The sequence below is a fragment of the Tursiops truncatus genome, chromosome 2, assembly GCF_011762595.2.
Source record: "Tursiops truncatus isolate mTurTru1 chromosome 2, mTurTru1.mat.Y, whole genome shotgun sequence".
In the NCBI taxonomy this organism is placed as follows: domain Eukaryota; kingdom Metazoa; phylum Chordata; class Mammalia; order Artiodactyla; family Delphinidae; genus Tursiops; species Tursiops truncatus.
Window position 1 is genome coordinate 32544634 of NC_047035.1, and position 24681 is coordinate 32569314.

The 24681-nt window shown below is 45.4% G+C and overlaps 1 protein-coding gene across 6 annotated transcripts in view; it reads right to left on the reverse strand.

Moving 5' to 3' along the window:
- Positions 1–24681, reverse strand: part of SUSD6 (sushi domain containing 6) — a 93624-nt gene that overhangs the window by 51109 nt on the left and 17834 nt on the right. Inside the window, exon 2 of one of the 6 annotated variants that reach the window (XM_019922059.3) lies at positions 3657–3762. The exons of the other annotated variants lie outside the window; for them this stretch is intronic. The gene's annotated coding sequence lies outside the window, so the exon portion shown is untranslated. The remainder of the gene's footprint in view (positions 1–3656; positions 3763–24681) is intronic. 6 annotated transcript variants of the gene reach the window in all.

Here is a 24681-nt window from a genome sequence, read left to right on the forward strand (position 1 = left end):
AGAAAAGAAAAAAAAATAGAGAACACATGTCTTAAAGGGAGAAATACACCGCCTAGAGAGAAGGAATGCAGCAGCGGGAGCCAAGGGCCCGGGGCTTGGCTGGATGAGCCCCTGAGGACCTGGCTCTGACTCCACAGCCACGAATCTCAAAAACGGACTAATTAATCAAGGCTCACCCAACACACCTGTGACCCCAGAGCCCACATTTGTTGGCTACACTTGACAATGATTGAGCGGAGAACGGGCTGTAACTCTTAATTACCCCACCATCCACTCTAGCTCAGACAAAGACGTAAGAAGAATAGGAACCGGTATCTTAAAAAAATAATAATAAAAGCAAGGATTAAGACTTTTCAGGATTTTTTTCTATTTGCCTTCAGGGAAGCAGAAGGGTTGATGATACATTATGATATAGGCCTATTATATTTTAGTTAACCCATGGGATTTCATTTATCCTAGTTTATAACAGGTATTCCAAATAATGTTACACTTCCTTTTTAAATTCCATATACACCTCCTTCTCCAACAAGGCTTTATGTAAATAGATAAAGAAGGCTGCCATCTACAACCCTAATAAAGGATGCCCCTGAGGGATAACACCCAGGCCTGACTTTAATCCATGTATGAAGCCTTGACTCAAGCCTATGCACCCCTTCTGAAGAGAGTTACTTCAGACAGCAGTATGAATTGTCTCAGTCCAAAGGAAAAGCAGCTATGAGGGTCTCCAATGAGAATGAGCCAGGGGCTCAAGAACAGAGCTAGCCACCGGGTCTTTATCCACTACCCCCAAGTAGTTGGGACTGTAGCAGTCCTCTGTCCCCAGCTTTTACCCAGATTCCAACTTGAGCCTTTATGGCTGCAGAACAGGGATGGTTCATGGAGAGGTCTAGGGGTGGAGTCTGTGACTGACCCAAAACAGTACACAAAACCATGCGTAAATGTGTGGAATGTGTAAACAGTTTTGTGGCTAAGAATAGTAGAGTCAGAATGCCAGAATTCAAATCTATTTCCTTTACTATGACCTTGTGGCCAAATTACTCTCTTAGCCTCAGTTTTCTCATCTGTAAAATGGAGACAGTAACGATACCATCATCTTCACAGGGTTGATGTAAGGAGTAGGATCAAAGTGCTCAACACAGTGCCTGGCACTTAGCAAGTCCTCAGTAAACACCAGCGGCTGTTGCTATCGTAATTATTAATAAGATCTGAGCGTCGAGGACCTTGGAGGTCATCAGGCTTCACCTCCTCTTTTGACAGATGCCAAAACCAAGGTCCAAAAAGTTAAAGGATATGCCCAGGGCCACCAGCCAGTCAGCAATGGGTCCTTGGTGCTGCCCTTGTACATGCAGCCACAGCAGGTAACCCTACCAGGCAGTCATCATCCCCTAAAGGCAAGAACCAATGGATCATCAAGGATGACACCTGCCCGTGCCACATCACAGCACGTGCACAACAAATACTTCTGCAGTGAATGGATGAGGCTGGATCAGGGTGACGCGTAGTGTTCCGTGCCCGCCTGGAGGAATGAGGAAAGATTACCCACAGGACGGGATGCTAAACAGATTGCTAAAGGATGTGTCTACTGGAAAAGGAAACAGAGACACCAAGTCCAAGTGGCTCAGAGCAATGGAACCCAGCACTCCCGGCAGATGCTAGAGGCAGGGGCTGGGCTAAGTTTAAACTTTATCCTGAAGACCACGTGAAGCTTACGAGGATTATAAACAGGGAAGTTACAACACCAAATTCATTTAGGAAGATCACTCTGGCAAGGATTTTAGAGGACTGGTGTGGTGGGGGGCTTACCAAGTGGTAAAGAATCTTACATTTCGTATTTTATAATTAATATAGAGCTCTTTGGAGAACTGTGTGACAATATATGTCCCCAAAATGCACACATTCTCTGACCTATCAATTCTACTTCTATCATCTGTCCTGAGAAATCACGTGTGCAATGATATATATGCAGGATATTCAGTGCATTATTTTTACTGGCACAAGACTGAAGGGTTACTAGTTAAATAAGTTGTCATACACCCACATAATAGAATACCACGCAGTGGTTTAAAAAGAACTGGGCAGTTCAGTCTGTACTAATATGGAATGACTTCCAAAATTAGTATGTGAAGAAAACTATGTGTGTGTATGCATGTATTTTTAAAGGACACACACACATACACACACACACCCCTGTATGCACTGGAAGTCTCTCTCTGGAATTGATGCGCAAGAAACTGGTAGCTACCAAGTGCTGTCAGCGAGGGAATCTAGTGGTTAACAGAGAAGGAAGCTCATTTTTCACTGTACGTATCCCCTTTTCATCTTCTTGAGTGTTGTACTTTGTGTATGCATTACCTATTCAGACAGATAAAATACAGAATAAAATTAATGTAGCAAGGCATTCCTGTAAGCCACCTGTCTCCTCCCTCAACAAACTGACTGACACTCCAATAAACCTGATTGCTCTCTCTGCCAGGAATACAGTCAAGTTTCAGGGCTCAGCACAAGCCTCATCTCCTGGAGGAACTCTTCTGACATGTCACGCCCACCTCCAGTAGAACTAACCCCCTCCTTACTCCCAAAGTGCCCTGAGCACCCTACTCTGACTGTACCTCTATCAAGTTATTATATCTGTTTATCTGTCTCACCTCACTAGGCTAAAAGTTCCTTGAAGGCAGGGACTGTGAATTACTCAACTTGGAATCTTCATAAGCCAGCACAGGGCCTGGCACCTGACAGGCAGGCAGCAAATGTCTGCCTAACTCATGAACACTGTGGGGGAGGAGCCAGTATGGGACTGGGGAGAAGATGCACACAAATGAGCCCACGTTCTGTTTCGTTTTCTAGAAACAGCCGGTTCCTCCCTTACTGTTTAAGCAGTTACCTGGGCCAAGGGACCGATTCCACCATGAAGCCTAAGACCTGATCAAGTGCAAAACAAATGGGGTGATGGAAAAAGGGGCTCTGCAAAGAGAAGAGAAAAGATGAACAGAGGAGAGTCAAGGAATGTTTACATGCTAGGCTGAGCCAAGGGTCAGTGCTTCAGAAATAATACAATAATACAGAGAAAAGTGAATCCCCACAGCCCCAGGATATCACCCCAAATGGGAAAACCCAGCTACTACGAAGAAAGGGTCACACGACATCTAATCATTTTCAGAAAGAATCCACTTAGAACACAGAATTTTAAAAAACAAAATAAAGCCTGCCCTTGAATCATGGCTTTAGACCAAGTGAAAAGAAGAACACTTAGAACAAATTAAGACTAAGTATTCATTATTACCCTTAGAGAAACACATAGACGAAAACGTAGTTAAAAAAAAAAAAAAGAATTCATTTTGCTTCAGTATTCCGCTGGTGTGTTAGTGACCACTTCCCCTGATTTAAAAAAATTATAATTTAGAGATAAAGTAAAATGGTGGATGTCAGGGGCTAAGGGGAGGGGGGAATGGGGAGTTATTGTTTAATGCGTACAGAGTTTCAGTTTTGCCGGATGAAAAGAGTTATGGAGACGGATGGTGGTGATGGCTGCTCAACATCATGAACGTACTTCACACCACTCTCCTCTGGCTTCCGTCTTCATACCTAAAAGCAGCTCAAAGGTCTCTCTCAATCACAGAATTCTCCAGGGCATCCACGCTTCTCTCTGTATAACCTACCTCTTCCTCCAGCTCTTCCAAAACACGGGGTGGGGCAGGGTCATGGGAAGTCTGCATTCACCCTTCTGACTTTCCTTCTTGGGACCAACACTGCCGCCTCAACAGCCTGTAGCAAGGGGAGACCCCCATGAGCTAGACTGCCAGCCCCTTAAGGTCAGGATCTGGCCTTTCCCCACCTCTGTGAACCCAAAACATCAAAAGCTGAGTGACTGCTCTGCTGAATGTGATGTCATGAACACTCGTCTCCTGCCCAGAGTGACCCTTCAAGAGGAAGGACAGTGCCCTTAAGCCACAGCTCTGAACTTGGGGAAGAACCGTCCCACATCTCTGCCTCTGTTTCCTCATCTGTAAAATGGAGGTGTTGCTTGCTTTGACTATCTCACCAGTGAATATCTCACCGGTCTATAGTGAGGTTTAAAAGGGACAAAATATAAAAGGCTGCTTGCTCTGTGAACTAGTAAGACTCAGGTCCTCCTATTTACAGTCTTAGCCTGTAAGCCAAGACAGCAGAGGGTGACCTGAGGAACCGCTCACAAAAAAGATGATGATAAGCATGCAGGCTTCTGGTGCTGAGGAGAACCTGTAACACGAGCTCGAAGTTCACGCAATTTGCTTACTTGTTGTTGCCACAGATGCTTCCAGATTAACCAAAAAGCCTGCCTAAGGTGAAATGTATCCTTAGAGTCACCTTGAAAAATGGCTCATAGCTTAGGGAGGCAGCAGCAGCTGGGGGAGGGGCTGGGAGTGGGGAGCCATGGAACAGCCAGGGCGCCCAGTCCCCTAGACACGCAGGGCAGGGCCCAGATCTCCGCAGCTCATGCGTCTGGGTTGCCCTGGGGCCTATCCCTGCGGGTGGAGACTGTCACAGTCCTGCTGAGGCGCAGTCATGTCACACTCTACCGAGCGCTCCTCTGTGAAGGCAAAGGGTCCTGACTCAGCCACGCTTGGCGCCCAGGGGCTACGTGAGTTTCTCTACATCTCTGTGAGCTCAGCCTCCGTTTACATGTAATCCTCAGGACAGATTATTTCCTATACCATGGCCATCTCTCCATTAGTTACAAGAGGGAACTGGACAGGTACAACCAACATAAATCCTTTTCTTGCCTCAGACTAGTCTGGAAAGGGGATGGTGGTGGTGGGAGAATCTAGAATAAGAGTCTGTTCCTTTGATTAATACTACCATGTGATGGGGGGAGACAAAGAACAGTTCATGAAGTTGGAACAGAACTTAACCATTACATTTTAGACTGTAAAGATAAGAAGTGCTAACTCTGGAGTCCAAAGTTCCCCAGAGGGTGTGACGAGAGAAGGGAATAACGTGCTGGGAGGCCCCCCCTTACCTCTCCCTTTCTGCCTGCAGTGTCCCCCCCTTCACTCCCACTCGCCCTGAAATGCCTAGGCCACAGCAGCAAAAGGTATCTCAATGTGTATCAGACCTTAGTGCCTCCCACTCCTCCCCCACAAAATGACAAAACTGTATTACTTCTAGATGTCTTCAGTTTACTTTTTTCCTCCCTGGGGATAAATGGCTCCTTCCAATCTTCCTAACCTCTGTATCTTCCCCTTTCTTTTGTGCCACCAGCAGCTGAGTACCTTCAATAGGCACGAAGTTGTCTATCGGACTTTGAGATCCTTGACGGCCATAAGTTCCTTTATCCATTTCCTTTTCATCTCCAGCTCCAAAGCCCAAAGGACACAAACATCAAACTCTTGTCAAAATTTGCCTCCTACAGGGACTTCCCTGGTGGCACAGTGGTTAAGACTCCACGCTCCCAATGCAGGGCACCTGGGCTTGATCCCTGGTCAGGGAACTAGATCTCACATGCACGCGGCAACTAAGGAGCCCATGAGCCACAACTAAGGAGCCTGCCGCAACTAAGACCTGGTGCAACCAAATTAAATAAATAAGTAAATAAATAAAATTCCTAAAAAAAAAAAATTTACCTCCTACAAATCACAAAAATAACCCTCAGCTTTTCTCAGAAACCACTGAAGCCAGGGTAGGGTAGGTGTTTGAGGCTTTTTTGAATTGCTTTAATATTCCTTGTATTCTTGTCTCACTCCCCAGAACTGCTCACTACATCCTCTTGTTGTCCCACTTTTCCCCTACACTACTGCTCAGGCTTCAGACAGCAGGGACACCAGCAGACACACTAAACCTTCTCCTCAATAGTCTCCAGCATCTCTTTTCTAGAACCTAGCAGCAGGATGACTGCAGCCTGGATCTGAGTGCAGCAGACAGCCCTTAAGTCCCAGCTCCACCAACCAACAGCAGATTGGCCTCAGGCAAGTCAATCATTCTTCCTGGTCCTCACGGGGTAGGTCTGGATGATCCCCAAATGCCCTCTGAGTTCTAAGGAATCTGGAACGTCTTCTAGGGAAAAGGAGAAGCCCAGAAGTATTTCTCCTGAAAACGTAAGTCAACAAAAGTTCTGACTAGAAGGAAGAAATGTTAAATCCATCCTCTTTTTTCCGCAGAGCAGTCCTTTCCCCCTGCATCTCCCCAGACCTATCCTAGAATCTATCTCCCTCTGCACTGCAGCAAACTCAGGAGACTCCAACTTTTCCATTTAGAGCTTAATCAATCCATCAGCACATTTGTATAGGCCATCCGTACACAGTGTTCCTAAAGTGCTTTCCAAAAATAACAAACATCTGACCAAAAAACCCCAGCCTACACACACACACACACACACACACACACACACATATCACTGCAGAGCTGTAGGGGCCCAGAGAGAAAGAGAAAATGCAAGAGAGAAGGACACAAGAGAACAAAACAAGACAGGCTCAAGACAGGACAGAAAAAAGGAGAGAAAAGGCAGAGTGCCTGCTCACAGGCACTTGGCTCAGGCCATAAATTTCCAACAGTGAAGGCAGGAAACCACTTCTCCTCTAGACGGATGGGCTAAACTAGAACCAATCAGTTCGCCTCTTGATGCCTCTGTTTCCTCATCAGTAAAACGAAACAATTCAAGTACTTCTCTCTCAGAGAGCCTGGATCCGTGGAAAGATTCTGGTAGGCTGTGCCGGAATCTCTGGTCTGCTTGGATATTATTAGTTAGGTGGCCTAGGGCAAGTTATTTTCAGTTCCCATCTACAAACTGGATAAATAACACCCACCTTATTGGGCTGTCGTGAAGTGGAAATGGGATCAACGTGAAGGATCAGGACAATGTCTGGAACACTGGGCCCTCAAATCAGTGCTGTTGAAGGCCCCTTCCTGCTGTAAAAGGATGTTACTGAGCCCCCACTAGACCCCCGAAGGGTACTGTTTCAGCTGGGCTGAAAACACATGCCCCCAGACTAGGCTCGAAACACAGTTAGTTTAGATGAAAGAAGAGCCAAGAGCTTAAACAAATGAACCTCCAAAGGTCTCTCCCATGAAGTTCTGAAAATATATATTTTTAAGGAACTTAACATTCCCCCCCAAAATTAAATAATCATGTATGTGACTATACTGAAGTGATATGTGTGTCTAGAGGGACCAAGGAGGTTTTCTAGCCTGAATATGCTACAGGAGAGGATAAGGGCACAGAGCTTACATGTCTGAGACACACACACACACACACACACACACACACACACACACACACACACACACTCATTACCTCATTATATAGGTGCCACTATGCCTATTTTACAGATAGATGGAATCAAAGGGGCCTAGAAGTCTTTCCTCCTCTTGCTTTCCTACTGCAAAGGACTCCCTGTTCTTTTTTCCAAATACAAGGTCAAGCTTATTTGCATCTCCTCTGGGAAAACTCTTCAATTGAGCCCACAAGCATGGAAGGCTCTTCTGAACCCATAGCATCACTGCCTGGAAGACTGGGAGAACCAGTCATATCCTCCCCCAAGGCCCACTCACAGTTACTTAACTGTTGTATGCTACATTTACTGCAGGTAGTAAATTCCTGCAGAGCACCAACTCCCGCCTCTTTCTGTGCCCCAAAGTGCTCAACATTTATTTGTTCAGGAAGGGGAAGAAAAGATAAACCCCAAACCCATAATTCGTATAGGAAATACAAGATGGCAAAGTAGCAGCAGATATAAAACAGGAGGGGAAAAGGGTATATAAATCCTGAAGTTTTGCCAGGTAGCAAAACAGATGTTTGGCAGAAGTGGCTGTAATTGGTTCCTAGACCCAGAGATACATCTATGTGTCATCACACCCCTCTTCTTGGTTCCTATCAGAGCTGAGTGGAGCAGGCTTCAATACCCACTTGGCAAATAAAGTCTGGGAAGCTGATCTGCTAAATCTGATTTCTTAGGGCTCAGTGTTTGCAGTGACTCTACTGCAATTCAGCAAATATTTACTGGCTGTCTTCAGTGCAAGACTTGGGTGATCACAGAGATGAAGTGGGGCATAGTTCTTACTCTCAAGGAATTCTCAATCTATGTGGAGGAATTACATGTTTATCTACATCACACTGTGAAACTGTTACAAGGGTTTGTGTTTTTGTTTTGTTTTTTAATGTTAAAAAGTGCTATGAGAACACAGAGGAGATAAGAACAAAGGCTTCTGGTTGGGAGTAGGGGGAGGTGACAGAGAAAGCTTTGAGCTGGACCTTGAAGATCACACACGGATTCAGTGCGCTCCCGGGGCAGTTTTTCTGTTTTTTTGTTTTTGCGGTACGCGGGCCTCTCACTGTTGTGGCCTCTCCCATTGCAGAGCACAGGCTCCGGACGCACAGGCCCAGCGGCCATGGCTCACAGGCCCAGCTGCTCCGCGGCATGTGGGATCTTCCCGGACCCGGGCACGAACCCGTGTCCCCTGCATCGGCAGGCGGACTCTCAACCACTGCGCCACCAGGGAAGCCCCCGGGGCAGTTTTGCATGCACAGCGCTAATTATAAAGAGAGAGAGAGAGAAAAAAAAAAAAAGGATGGCAGAGGGAGAGAGGAAAAATAAAGTGATAATTTTGTCTGCCAGGAGTCACTGAATGCTGCTGTCTGGTAACAGGAAATAAATATCTGTTTATATACCTTCACTCAAGGGGATGTTTCAGTGCTAGATTTTGGTTTTCAAAGTATGTACTCATAGCTGTGTAGGAAACACCTCCTCCAGGTCAAAAATAGCAAACCCAAGAGAACTGGTTGAAGCAGTTGTGTTTACTTTTTACTGTCTCTGTGGATCGCTTTCCAAAGGCTCCCAAGTGGAAGGGTATAAACAGGTCTGTGTCACTTCCTGGTTCTCAGGCCTTCTGCTACATTCCCAGTCAGTCTGGGAATGCTGCCTATTTAAAAATAAACTAAAAACTCACCAAAAACCCCAACTCTACTTTTTCCTCTACTTCATTCAATTTCACTGTAATTAAAAGGGGTTGAGCCAGAGACGAGACAAAAATGACCACAGAGAATGAATTCTCAGGTGAAAACAAAAATATAGGCTTATTGAGTTCAAGGTCAGGGGATTTGGATTCTACTAATGTTCTGCCTCTAAGTGGAAAACCGGACCTTGAAAAAGCAAGATGCTTCATCTCTCTGCACAACAGCTGCTTCAGCATCCTCTTAACCCCAATACAGTTCTCCAATCTTTCTGGACCTCAGTTTCCTTATCTATAAAATAGCACTAATAACAGCTACCTCATAGGGCTATTGTAAGTATCATATGGGAAATATATATAAAGCACTTAGTATAGTGTCTGGCACTCAGTAAGTCATCAAAAATGGTGTTATAGTTATATCACCACCTATCTTTACTGTCATCATCATCTGAAAACGGAAGGGCTGAGCTAGATGACCAGTACTTGAAGAAATTCTCTGGCTCCAAAATCCTATGAGTCTTTAAGTCACTTTCTCCTTTTCTTTTTTTTTTTTCTTTATTTTCTTTTCTATTTTTTTTTTGGGGGGGGGGTTAGATGGAAAGGAAGGGAGATCAACTTGGAGAAGCATGACAGTTACTGACACATCCTCAATGTTTATGTTAGAAACACCAGAATACAATTAAGGAAATCCATCAATGAGCTTGAAGGGGGCGTGTTACCCTCCCCAAGGGAAAAGTCTATCTATGACTCACATGAAAGCCACAGCACATGGCGAGTTCACCCACAACTGCTGCCTCTACTCCCATGTTCATGAAGGACAGCACCCTCCTGGGCCAGCACAATCCGGCTTCATCCACCTTATCTTTAACTGTGAGCAGCTCCTTAGGGAGCCTGAAAAGACAGCATGTGGCTAATCCACCCATTTCTAATAATAACTAATCCCCCCACAAAGTATTCCTGTTTTAAACAAAAAAGTGCCTTCTCCTTAATATAATTTGAATGTGGTCAAAAATCAAATGCCCTTCCCCGAAAGTTACGAGTGTAATCAGAGATGTTTGGATTTATCAAAAACAAAGTGCTAAACTGTAGTTAATTTCAGATGAAATTAATAAGCGTTTTCTTTTATTCATTCTGTGTCCATAATGTGCCAAAGGCTGTAGAAGATGCCAGAAACTAATAGGATGGTATGAGTAAGATAAAGGATGACACCTAGGTTTTTGGCTTGTGACTGTGTGAATGGTAGAAGCTACCACAGGAGGGAGAGAACACAGGTAGACAAGCAGGTTTTGGTGAAGAATATGATGAATGTAGTTCAGGTTATTTTTGGGTGGGTTGAATTGTAGGTACTTGAAGGATATCCAGGTAGAAAAGTCTAGCAGGCAAGTTAGAAATGAGTATGAAAGTCTGCAAAGTGCTCCGAACTTGGGGTACTGCCCTGGAGTGATTGGCCTGAAAGTGATGGCTGAAACCATGCAAAATAGACGATGAGCTCACCTAGGTGAGAGAGATGAGTGAGCAGAGAGTCAAGCCAGAATCCTGGGGAGAACACTAACTTTTTAAAGAGGCCTATCAAGGAAGGAGACACCATGAAAGACACTCCAAAAAGCACAAGGAAACCGGAAGCCTGTGCATCACAGCTGTCAAGGTAGGGACAGAGTGATTCAAGGAGGATGTGAGGGGGCACAGTGGCAGATGCAGCAAAGGTCCAGTAAATAAAAACTAAAAAATACCCACTGGATCTGGCCACTAGGATATCACTAGTGACCTCCTCAAGAGCACATTTATTAGAGTGGTGAGGGCAGATCATGCTGACTTTAACATGAATTCAAAGTGAGAAAGCAGACACAATAAGGGCAAAACAATTGGGGGTGGCTGGAACTGGAAAAGAAGGGAGAAGAAACACTGGATGATGGCTTCTGGCTCCAAATATATTATGAGTTGTACTTTCTCAGTTAACCCAAGGATTTCAGTTAAAGCTTCTGGAACTGCCCAGATAGCTCTGAGACACCCTCCCCCCAAACCCAATCGAGAGTCCCTCCGAATGAGCACCCAGACACACACACTATGGTTGCCAAAGCTGTGGAGACGCTGGGGATGAATATTTAAGACCTGCCTGCTTCCTTAATGTTCAACAACAACAAAAGCCTCTCCACCCCATCACCCTTTTTCCAAAACTACTACCTCTTCTGTAGGATTCATGAGTGAGAAGAAACAGTCAACCTAATGGCAGGGCCAGAGAAGTGGACTTAGTGTCTCTCAGGCCTTAAGGTGCTCCATAAATATGGTCTCGATTTCTGCCATTTCCCTCCTTTCTACTCAAATGTCAGCCGAGTATTTTCCCCTAAGGTTCAGGATTCCAGAAGCATGTTCTTCACCTCCATCTACTGAAGCTTAACAGCCCCAGTGAGGTACACATTTAGAACAAACAAGACACTGCCTCTGGCTCCAAACTGTTCTCCATCTTGTATAAGTTCCAAGAAGCCTCCTAATTTATAACCAAACCATGACTCTTCCCATCCTCCTCCTCACAAATTACCCAAACTTCCTGTAAGTTGTCAAGGTTGGACTGAAAGGCCCCAAGCAAAAACGAGAAGCAGGAACTTGCCTACTGTTCCTTCCCCTTTGATTAGTGCCACGCCCCAGCACCACCTCTGCCCTTACATGACCCTCTCATTCTACAGAGCCCCTCCACCAATGCCTGCATGCTCTAGGTCTAGCTCCAACCATACCTCCAGTTCTCTCCACGTGGGGTTCTAAGTCAGGACCGGAGAAGAAAGGAATCTGGTTAACTCACAAGAAGGAATATTCCCTTAAATCTCCAAATACAGACTCGAAAGTTATCTCAAATTAGTCAAAGTTCAGGCAGAGGTATCAAATGAAGAACTTCATAAAGTCCAGGTATCATCTTAGAAGACGTTAAGAGATTGTGATAAACACAGCAGATAAGAAAGAAACAGCAGACTATACTACAAACCTACAGTAATCAAGACAGTATGGTACTAGTACAAAAACAGAAATATAGATCAATGGAACAGGATAGAAAGCCCAGAGATAAACCCATGCACATATGGTCATCTTATCTTTGATAAAGGAGGCAAGAGTATACAGTGGAGAAAAGACAGCCTCTTAAATAAGTGGTGATGGGAAAACTGGACAGCTACATGTAAAAGAATGAAATTAGAACACTTCCTAGCACCATACACAAAAATAAACTCAAAATAGATTAAAGGCCTAAAGGTAAGGCCAGACACTATAAAACTTTTAGAGGAAAACAGGAAGAATGCTCTGTGACATAAACCACAGCAAGATCCTTTTTAACCCACCTCCTAGAGAAATGGAAATAAAAACAAAAATAAACAAATGGGACCTAATGAAACTTAAAAGCTTTTGCACAGCAAAGGAAACCATAAACAAGACCAAAAGACAACCCTCAGAATGGGAGAAAATATTTGCAACTGACAAAGGATTAATCTCCAAAATATACAAGCAGCTCATGCAGCTCAATATCAAAAAAACAGACAACCCAATCCAAAAATGGGCAGAAGAGCTAAATAGACATTTGTCCAAAGAAGATATACACATTGCCAACAAACACATAAAAGAATGCTCAACATCATTAATCATTAGAGAAATGCAAATCAAAACTACAATGAGGTATCACCTTGCACCAGTCAGAATGGCCATCATCAAAAAAATCTACGAACAATAAATGCTGGAGAGGGTGTGGAGAGAAGGGAACCCTCTTCCACTGTTGGTGGGAATGTAAATTGATGCAGCCACTATGGAGAACAGTACGGAGGTTCCCTAAAAAACTAAAAATAGAACTACCATACAACCCAGCAATCCCACTATTGGGCATATACCCTGAGAAAACCATAATTCAAAAAGAGTCATGTACCACAATGTTCACTGCAGCACTATTTACAATGGCCAGGACATGGAAGCAACCTAAGTGTCCAGCGACAGATGCATGGATAAAGAAGATGTGGTACATATATACAATGGAATATTAGTCAGCCATAAAAAGAAACGAAACTGAGTTATTTGTAGTGAGGTGGATGGACCTAGAGTCTGTCATACAGAGTGAAGTAAGTCAGAAAAAAAAAAAAAAAACAATACCGTGACACATATATATGGAATCTAGAAAAAAATGGCTCTGAAGAACCTAGGGGCAGGACAGGAATAAAGACACAGATGCAGAGAATGGACTTGAGGACACAGGGAGGGGGAAGGGGAAGCTGGGATGAAGTGAGAGAGTAGCACTGACATATATACACTACCGAATGTAAAATAGATAGCTAGTGGGAAGCAGCCGCATAGCACAGGGAGATCAGCTCGGTGCTTTGTGTCTACCTAGAGGGGTGGTATAGGGAGGGTGGGAGGGAGATGCAAGAGGGAGGGGATATGGGGATATATATATGCATATAGCTGATTCACTTTGTTATACAGCAGAAACTAACACAACACTGTAACGCAATTATACTCCAATAAAGATGTTAAAAAAGAAAAAAGAAAAGAAGCAGCATAACTTAATAAGGGAATCATCTGATATCTCCCTCATTCCCAACACACGTTTCTTAAGAAGCTTACTGACTTTGTTCAACACATATAACGAGCACCTACTTACCCTAGATTCACACGAAAGGTACAAAGATGGGGGAAAGCTCATACCATTAAAGAGTTTATAGTCCACTGGGGGAGATAAGATACATACACAAATAACTATAATGAGGTAAAAAGTGAAAACACATTGGAGATATACAGCCAAAGTGTCAAGGACAAAACAGGGAAGTAAGCTGGAGCCAGAAGAGGGAAATGAAACAGTTAATTACAGAATCAATCACAATGTGAGTTTCAGTGTCATACAAAAGGGAGTTCAAATCCTGATTCTGCCTCTTGCTTCTTAGGGGTGCTAGGTGTACTGTTTTACCTGCTTGCTGTGAGCCTCTTGTTTCCTTATATATGAAAGTGGGGTAGCAGACATTCAACAATAGGCAGCACAGGGCAGTGACCCTTGAAAAAAGGGGAAGAAATGCAGTGAGTCCTACTAGTGCCCCAGCCAATCCCCTAAAGGAGCCTTCAGGTCACAGAGTAGGGAGAAAAAACCTGAAAGTGTTCAACAATTTCAATGAGTTGAAGAGACAGAGTTGGGAATTTGGGGATGCCAAGGTGGCTAGAAAGTGCAGGGCAAAGTAATCGAAAGGAGGGAGCTGCAAAGAGAAAAAAGTGCAGAGATCTGCAGAGGTGAGTATGCTGATCTGTGCAGGTGTTTGAGGAAACTAGCAAGGCTGAGGAAAGAACCAAAGGAAAGAAATAGGCAGCATAACCCCCGGCACTCACGCAGAGCCAGAAATTTACATGTTCCCACCAGCCAAGATGGAAAAAATCTCCTAACCCACAGGGCATTGGAAGGAATCTTCAGAAGGGTTTGCCGCAGCAGTGGGACCATCCTAGCCCTAGACTAAAGGCTGTTCTGGACCCACCCTAATAAACTGAAAAGTAAGCCTCGAAAGGATCAAACCAATTGTAAGTACTAACTGAATTGCTTCTGAAAACAAAGCTGAAGAGTTTTTAAAGGAATGCAAAAAGTTCCAGCACCCACCAACACACAACTATGTCTGTGCCAACTATGTCTAGCTTCAAAGCAAAAATTAACAGGCAGGGCTTCCCTAGTGGCACAGTGGTTGAGAATCCGCCTGCCAATGCAGGGGACACAGGTTCGAGCCCGGGTCTGGGAAGATACCACATGCCGCGGAGCAACTAAGCCCATGCGCCACAACTACTGAGCCTGCGCTCTAGAGCCCGCGAGCCACAACTATTGAAGCCCACATGCCACAACTACTGAAGCCCGCGTGCCTAGAGCCCGTGCTCCACAATGAGAAGCCACCACAATGAGAAGCCCGCGCACCGCAACAAAGTAGCCCCCACTTGCCGCAACTAGAGAAAGCCCATGCACAGCAACAAACCCAATGCAGCCAAAAATAAATAAATTTATCTTTAAAAAAATTAACAGGCATGCAAAGAGGCGGGAAATTAAAACCATGACATATGGTCACATGAGGAGAATAATCAAACAATAGAAATGGACAAGGAAATGACACAGATGACAGAGTTAGTGGACAAGGATATTCAAATCTCTATTACAAATATACTCTGTACGTTCAAGAGAAAAAAGGAAGGCGTCAGCATGATGAGGAAAGAAATGGAAAACAAAATGAAGACTCAAATTGAACTTCTAGAGGGAAAAATACAAATATCTAAAATGAAAAATACACAGGATGGGATTAACAGATTAGACACTGAAGAAGAAAAAAATTAATGAACTTGAAAGCACAGCAATAGAAACTGTCCAAAGTGACATACACAGAACATCAGTCAGAAGTGTTGACACTATCAAGCAGCCTAACATATATATAATTGGGGCACGGGGAGGGCATATGGGTAGGCACAAACATTTTTTTTTAACAATGGCTGAAATTTTTCTAAATTTGATGAAAACTATAAACCACAGATTCAAGAAGCTCATCAAATCCCAAGAAGCAGCACAAAAAGAAAACACAAGGTACATTGTAATCAAAATGATGAAAACTAGCATTAAAGAGAACATATTAAAAGCAGCCATGAGGGGTTAGGAGGAGAGACGGTGCAGAGGAACAAAGAATTACAGCAAGTCTATTGTTATAAACAAAACAGCCCAGGAGGCAATGGAGCATCATGTTCAAAGCACTGGGAAAAAATCAGTCTGACACTGGTGAAGGAAAAGTTGACAAGAACTAGGAAGTCCCCATCACAAATGCTTTCTGTGCTCTGCAGTAATATTTTTCACGGAGGCCTGTGCTGAGCACAAGATGGAAGCCCAGTGGCCTTACAAACATTTGCAAGTGCAGCATCCTATGAAGAGTAAAAAGGGGTGAAGACTCTCAGGTTCATACAGAGCCATGTTTTACCCATATTTTATACCTATGGACTCACAACATTACAGACTACAGCTCTTATGTAGTCATGTTCCTTAACACACTGGAAAAGACAAGAAAGGTCTATCAGAGGATTCATCCCATAGCAGAAGAAAATCAAAAAATAAAAAGTAAATCTCATGAAGGAATGAGTTAGCCTCACCAGCATCAGGCCTGACGAGGCCTCCCTCTCCTCAAGTGTACACTTCTATTGGTTAATGTGTCTGACTGGCCTTTACAGATTCAGATAAAAGGTTTTTTTCAGAATGGAAGAATGCTCCTTGAGAAATAGGTAAGAGTAACTCAAGAGCTGAATGAGAGTTACTCGATTCTTAGCTATGCGATCCAGCCCAGGGTAGCACAGCCTCCTCCTCATTAAGCACCTGGGCTGGCACCCCATTCTTCAGAGTCCAGCCTGGGGCCTTACCCTGGAGGGACCATTAAAATGGCAATTTATCTGTTCTGGGCCCACTAAACTATAAGGTCCTGGGAAAGCTGGGGCCCCATCTGTTTTTTATGCTTTCTTTGTAACTCTGAGACCACCACACTCTCAAAAAAAAACCCAGTATAGGTGTCCAAGAGGGACCCTCCTTCCCAAAATACTTTACTGCCTGAACTAGAGGTTTTCAACTGGGGACACTTCTACACTCCACCCCAGTCCCAGGGTTTCTGGCAACATTTGGAGGCATTTTGATGGTCATAACTTGGGGGGTGCTATTGGCATCTAGAGGGTAGAGGTGAGGGATACCACTAAATATCCCACAATGCACAGGACAGCCCCCAGAACAAAGAATTTGGCCCCGAACGTCAACTGTGCTGCAGGTGAGAACCCTGGCCTGAGTGGATGAGCACTGAGCTGCAGCAGATGCCAGTAGATGTGCATGTCTTGCAAATTCCCTCACACCACTGGAAAGCCTCCTGTCCTACCACCTGTCCCCTGATCCGCTGTCCCTAACTCAGGCTTATAGGCCCTCGAGAGAGGAGCTTACGGGTTCAGACTTCTGGGTTTTCACCCCATCTCTGCCACTAGCTGTTTGATACTGGCTGGACATGTCACAAAACTATTCTGGGCCCATTTCCTCCTCTGTAAAATAGAGAGGTTGGAAAAGATGACTTGAGCGTTCTTCCAGCTCTATCTGAAATGCTAGCTTTGGCCTTATCATGAGCCAAAGAGAAAGGGGAAGGATCCAGCTTAGTCGTGAGTATGCACATCCACCCTCTGAAGGACAGAGGTTCTTCTACTGTGGAAACCGAACCCGGCCAAGGGGAGGTCCAGAGAAGCCTGGAGCTCAAGTATGAGCGACCCAGAAAGGGCTCTGCAAACACTGGCTGCAAGTCCAGCCCAGGCCCTCAGGTTTAAAATATGAAAGTCCTTACTAGCCTCCCTCCTGCCTTTCCCGTGTCAATCTTTTCACCAGTGTTTGGAGGAGAAGCGGGAGGCTAGAGCCACTGAAGAGTAGCACCGGCATCACCTGGGAGCTTATTAGAGACGCTGAATCTCAGCCTTCATCCCTGATCTACTGAATTAGAATCTGCACTTTAATAAGATTCCCCGGGTGACTCCTATGCTAAAGTTTGACAAAGCGAGAGAGAGGCATGGACGTATATACACTACCAAACGTAAGGTAGACAGCTAGTGGGAAGCAGCCGCATAGCACAGGGAGATCAGCTTGGTGCTTTGTGACCACCTTGAGGGGTGGGATAGGGAGGGTGGGAGGGAGGGAGACGCAAGAGGGAAGAGATATGGGAACATATGTATATGTATAACTGATTCACTTTGTTATACAGCAGAAACTAACACACCATTGTAAAGCAATTATACTCCAATAAAGATGTAAAAAATAAATAAATAAAATAAAATTTTAAAAAACTGAAAAATAAATAAAGTTTGAGAAGTCCTGGTTTAGGGTATGCTGCCCTTCTATTATTCTCTGCCTTGTCATCTCCTCGCTTGTAAAGATGACTTTCAAGACTCTGTCCACATTCTACCCTAACCCCACCTCCTTGCACACCCTGTGCACGTGTACACACACACACACACACACACACACACACACACACACACACGCACACACACACACACACACACACCCCAGTTCAGAACTTCCAAATCCAGAGTCACAAGAGTCATGGGGACAGGTTCCTTTCTCCTTGCCTCTTTCCTACATCCACACAAGGGGAGAAAGAAGCTAGGCTTGAAGCACAGGCCAAATTAGAGCTTTTCTGAGAGTGATTCAGCCCACCCCTGCCGTTCAAAGATTCCCCAGGAGGCGGGATGGAAAAAGGGAAGGTGAACCCAAAGGTACAAACTCTGATGGGAAGAGATTCATCATTTGCATCTGAACAGAGACCAACAGGAGTCCAAAGTTTCATTTCTAAAGTTTTGTTTTTGTTTTTTTTTTTTTTTGCTGCTGCTGCTGTCTTACCTTACAGAAAGATTCTTGGGGCACGGGCTAAAGGGCAAAGCACACACACAGAGTAAACAAAAACGCAGCAAGGGTTCTCCTGGGGGTAGGGGCAGCTGGAACAAAGCAAGACCATGCTGAAGGGTAGCACAACAGAGCGCTGGAACAGAGCACAGAATGTGGGGGGCAGGGGGGCTGGACTCTGCTGAGAAGTCAGTGTAGTGGAGGAGATTAGGCTGCTGCTCGCCCCTCACCCCACCCGCTGGTACAGGCAGCAGATGGCCCAGCCCCAGGCAGCTGGCAGAGACAGCCATCTGCACGTGCCTGCCCGCCCCTCCCCCACGGCTGAAGATGGGGCGGAGCAGGGCAAGGTCCAGGCCCAAACCCAGGTGGACGCATCCTCTGGAAAGCGCACCCTGGGGGTGGGGTAGCAACGTCACCCAATGCTCTGCCACAGTGGGATGAGCCTCAAAAACAACTCTAGCATTATCCAAGGTTCTCCTGCACCCACCTTTGCTGCCTCTGGTCACCTTCTTTACCAGGAGCAGACTCATGGGTCTGTCTTGGGATCCGAACACAGTACAGCCCGAAGTCCAACCTATCCGTGTTAAGAGGGAAAAACTGAGGCCTGGAGCGGTATTATGACTTGCCCTGGGGACACAGGGCTTGTTAGTGGCTGAACCAAAACTAAGTTCTCCCAACTCTCACTAATAAACAAGGTTCCCCAAATATCTCCCAATCAGAGTCTAACCACTGAGCCCCCTCAGAGTGCCAGCCCCAGCACTGTTCACTGTGCTCTGTCCATTCTGAGCCCCCAAGGAATGGCTGCCGCCCATTCGTAATTCTGCCAGATTAGGAAGTCCAGCAGCATTAGTCTCCAAGAACTGTGTGTGTGAGAGTGTGTGTGTGTGTGTGTGTGTGTGTGAGTGTGTGTGAGAGAGAGTGTGTGTGTGAGAGTGTGAGTGTGTGTGTGTGTTTGGAAACGAAAAAGGGCTGTTCTGAGAGCTGAAGGGAATTATCAGCCAACACAGAAACGGAGGCGAGTCTGAGTTACTGCCAAACCAGACTGGCTTAATTAAGACCCTCCCACCCTCTTCCCCAGGAAACCCACCCTCTCCCCTGGCTGGTCACACTAACCTAGCTGTAAGAAGCAGTCATTTCAGGGAAGCCGAAGCCCTCTCAGTTGACCTAGCCCTGGGGGATGGGCCATCAGCCAGGGAGCCAGGCCACTGGAGCTTCGGCACACCAGCTGCCCTTACTGTCACCTCAGTATCCACCTTCAACAGCATTTGCTCCATAAAGGTCCCCCAGCCTCCAGCCCACTCTGGATCAGTGTGCGCGCACAGTGGAAGAAAACACTCATTAGCTTTTCAAATGTAACCCTCTACAGAACCTAAGTAGAAGGCACAGTTATGCAACTGCAAAGCAGGATTCCTCTTCTTATAAAACAACGATGCACGTCCACAACCAGCTATCTGGTAAAAACTGGGTGGAAAGAGGCTAAGGGGCATTGAGGTTAAGCTGATTTACTAACCTCATCTAGATGCCTGGCAAACGCCAGCTTCAAGGCCCTGAAGCACTGGTATAATGAAAGCATCCTAATGATCAGAATCTGTCCTGCCCTAAACGCCCTCAGATGCTGCTTCTGACCCTACGCTCCAGTGCTATCACCAGAGGCTCGTCCTGGCCTTTAGGGCCAACACCAGCCCAGGACCCTGGACATGGATATTCAGGGCCAGAAAGTAGCCTGCCTGAAAAACTGACTTACTCAGGAGCTGAAAAGCAATGTTTGGTCCAGTACAACAAAGGGCCATAATGGGCACCTTGTACCCCAAACTCCTTCACAGCCGCCACAAGGAAGCTCTGGGTAGAGCGTGGGGTGTGCAGTAAGGGTAGGGAATGGGGACACTACTTCCTTTACTTCCGCCCAAACCACACCCCTTTAGAACCTGCCCTCCTGAAAGGCAAATGCAGTTCTGACTTCCAAACCTCAGTTTGAGAGAACTTCTGGTCTTCTCTCTTCACTTTTTAAAACAGACGACTGCTCCCCTAGGGAGAAAAAGCAGCTGTAAACACAGGAGAGGGCAGACAAAGAACCCTGCTAGGAGTTCCAGAGGAACAATTATACTACTGTAAAAAGGCTTCTCAGAAGAAGCAACACAGCCCATTCCAAACAGAAAAACACAACTTCCTTCAAAGTACTTGTCTAGAGGGTAACCTTTGGGCAGATGATTTCCCTACACTCCACTATGCTGCCTCTTCTACTCAACACTAAGACCTTGACATGTAAAGTGAGGTAGTGATTTTCTTCCTGGGAACCTTAAAAGAAGCAGTTCACAACTCAGTCTGCCTGCTACTGTCTATTTTTATCACCATCATCATAATCATTAAAGGGCTAAACTTCATTACCAAACTGCTACGAACATTTAAACAAATTTAAGCCATTATGTTTTTAGGCAGACTGAAGCCACAGTAGTTACTAGTGGAGAGAGAATGGGGAGAGGGTATAAATCTGAGACGCGCAGCCTGGCTTCTGCACGTCTTACTTCCCAAAAGGAACAGCAGTTTTCAAAGGCTCAGGATTCTGGGAAATCACCCACTGGCTTATTATACCGCTCCATCACAAGTAATGAGGCTGCCACCCCAAAACCCATTTGCCAAAAATAAAAGATCTAAAGAAGTGTTTCAGAGAAAGTTTGTGAGAAGAGTATTCAAGCTGGTTTTATTTTCATACAAGCTACAATTAAATGGCTTTGCCTCCGTAACCACACTTCCTACCTAGAATTCCAGGAAGTTTAGGTGTGCCCCTCAGATTTAGACTGGATTACAGGGAATTTAGCTGGCTGAAACTGGTCCCAGCCCATAAATGTTACCAACCTGTTTTCACAGTCCTAGTTGGATCTGAGAAATAAAGGGGGGTGGGGGAAGGAGGGCAGGGAGTCAGTGCTACACTTATAATTCTGCCCAAGTCAGAAGAGGAAGACACTGCTTTTAATTTCATGCAAGAGTCTATTATTAGAAGGAAAAATGCAACATAAGCCACAAGCCCCATCAGTGACAAAGCAAAGAAAAAAACGTATTTACGGAATATATTTAAATCCCTAAACTTCCCAGAGGAATCAATACAAATGCCATTAATACAAATAAATCACCGTTGCCCCTAATGGTCTGTTCCCTGAAGCTACAAGCTTCCCTGTGGCCACGTACCTTTCACATCCTACTTCTGAGAGGATTCGTCACACGCGCATCTGGCCTCACTACAATTCCCCAAGAAACACTGGCCAACTTCTAGGATGAACAAAATTTCCATGTGAACTGGGTTTTCAGGAGAATCTCAGAGTGAGACCAGCTCCTGGGGGACAAGCCTGACTCTTTCTGACATTTCCATTTTCTCTCAGGTCTTGGGTTTCCAGAGCCCTAAAATTCCTTGATGGTCTTCCAGCCTCCAGCCCATGCTCTGCTCCAGGCCATCCAAAATCCCGCTAGGCACCCCACTCCCAAGCACTGTCAGATCACCTTTCACCTTTGTCCACTCTGTGAATCATCGTTTCCTGACGGTCCTCTATATAAAGCTTGCAAAATGTACAAAAAGCACAGGCCCCGGCCCACCAGGAACTTTCAGTGGAGCTGGAGAAGCTGTCTACCCTGACAGCAAACAATCAAGGCACACAATAAGGCAGGAGTAGCTATTTCAGTAGTCCATGTGGGTGCAATAAAACACTAAGTCGGGACTTTCCTGGTGGCCCAGTGGTTAAGACTCCACACTTGCACTGTAGGGGGCATGGGTTCGATCCCTGGTCTGGGAACTAAGATCATCCCACATGCTGCGCGGTGCGGCCAAAAAAAAACACAACCACTAAATCGTGAGGTATGAATTTTAGAAAATAAGGAAGAACAGCAACTACTTGAGAGTTATGGACAGAATAATGGAAAGAAAAAAGATACAGAAATGGATCTGAACCAAGACAATTAAAGAGGGCTGTAAAAAGGAAGGAAGGGAGATCTGACCTGAAAGCCCTGAGTGCTGAGTAAGTATGGAGATAGAGAGAATTTCTGGGGCTGGAAGGCTTAAGTACGCATGATAAATTAGGAAGGTAGGGGTGGGGAACGAAGTCAAGAATCAGGGAAGAACAGAAAAAAAATCCATCTGAGATCGTTCAGGGCAAGGGACAATTCTTACGGTTTTCCTGGTATCTGTCACACAGCAGACTCTGGTTATTCCACAAAGTATTAAGTATTCAACCGAATACTTAAAATAAGGCCAGATTGTACAGCTATGAAAAACAGGCAGAGAAATTCAGCTTTGGATCAGTAGGTAGCGGGGAGCCAATGAATGTTCTCGAGCAGGAAACATGACCTAATCCAATTCAACGGGCATTTACTAAAGGCCTACTATGTGAGAGGCGCCAGAATACTCAGTCCTCGCCCTCAAGGAGCACCGCCACCATGGGAAGGGATGGTAATATGACCGCCCACACACATAGGGCTGCATTCTCTTACCTAGTCTCACTTGAGATAAGAACAATGTTAACCGGACATGAACCTGGCAAGAGAGACTAAAGTAGCCTGGGAGGCCAGACAGGATGATAAGGTCTGGGCCAGAGTGGTGGTGACAGAAACCTACAGAAGAAAGAAATGGCAGGAGCTGGTTCCTGACTAGACAGGAGGCGCTCGTAAGAGGGGAGTCACGATGACACAAAGTCAGAGAGCAGGACGACTCGGAGTTCAGTTCCCAGATGGTGACATACCTTCAGCCCATGCTTTGGCCCACTGACCGCCTAATGCTAAGGTCAGTCGGCTCCACCATTCTGCCCATTTCTGGGAATGAGGGTTACACACTCCATCCTTCCCATCCACACACAGTTCTTTATGCTAGTTGTGATTTCCTGTAATTCCCATCTGCAAGGGGGTAAAGGAGATCGATGAGGAGTTGACAATTCCATTGTCCATCACAACAGTAATAAATACATCTCAATAGTCCTGCCCTAAAGTTTTACTGGCAGCTCGTATTCTGTGAAGAGGAGAAAAGGGGGAGGAAGCGTTACATTTTAAAAGCCTTGAGGCAGTGTTCTCCTTACCCAGTGAGTTTTCCTCCCAGGCAGAGCCTCCCCAGCGACATTTAGCAAGGCAGAGGCAAGAGATGGAAAAGTATCAACCTTGAGAGCCAGGACCAGTTCCTACAGAGAAAAGAGGCCCAAGATCCCACCCCACCTGGCTACGTGAAAAACGAGCACACGATCAGGACGGCAGAATCAGCGCGAAGCAGGCCCCAAACACTCGGAGTACACAGAATCAACGGACCAAGCAGCTGGCCTTCCACAGTAACTGCTCTCCAGGGGAGACGACGCTTGAGGACTGGCCAAGCGCTCATCCCGAAGTAGAGCTGCCCAGTGCAAGGCTCTGAGCCACAGAAGGCCAGCCTGGCTCCCAAAAAGGCGGCCCCTCCTCAGAACCCTGACACCCTGCCAGCCACCGCCATCCCTGATCATCCTAGACCAAAGCAGCACAATAACAGGAGAACGGTGGTGACCTGTGGAAGGAAAAGTCACGGCTGAGTTTCTCCCTCCATGATTGCAAGTGACCTGTTTTTCCTATCCTTTCTTCAAGAAACAAGTAGAACTTGTGGTTTCTTAAATGTTTTGAAAACAAGTAAGTTGATGGCGGAAATGAATTTGACATGTGTATCATTACAAAGGGAAAGTGCAACTTAGCCCTCTTTCCTAACCATTAAACAAGAAGAAGAGGAAAAAAAGACTGCAGACTGAATGAAGAACAGTTATTGGTTAAAACAACTTGGTGGATTCTCTGACATTTTCTAAACAAGTGCTTCCCTCCCACCTGTGACATATCCTGACTGCCTGAGAACGGTCACCCACACCCTTCACACAGGGGCTCGGAGGACTAAAACTGGGATGCTGAGAATATGTTATCACAAAGCTTTTTCCCAGTGCTTGGTTTAGGCTTCCTATGGTTGGCAAAAGGCCTTTCATAAGCCGGTGGCTTGGCTGTGTCAGTGGGAGAGGGATGTTTTGTGACCCTGCAGGACTCTACTCTGTAACTGGGGTGGTCATACTCCCAGTCACATGAAACCTCAGGATAATAAAAATAACAACAATAATAACAACATTGTTATTATTACCTGGAGCCTGACTGTCTAATCACTGCACAGGAATCTAAGCATTTTCCATCTAATATCTGATTTAATCTTCACAAGAACCTTAAAAGGTAGGTACTACTACTATCTCCATTTCTGGACAGTGGTTAAATAACTTGTCCAAAGTCACAGAGATAGCAAGGTTACAAACTAAGCAGGCTGACCCCAAAGCATATAGTCTTGCTAGAGGTTCGAATCAATTCCATGTTAGATAATGTAATTCATTTTAAGTATTAGAATTATCCTG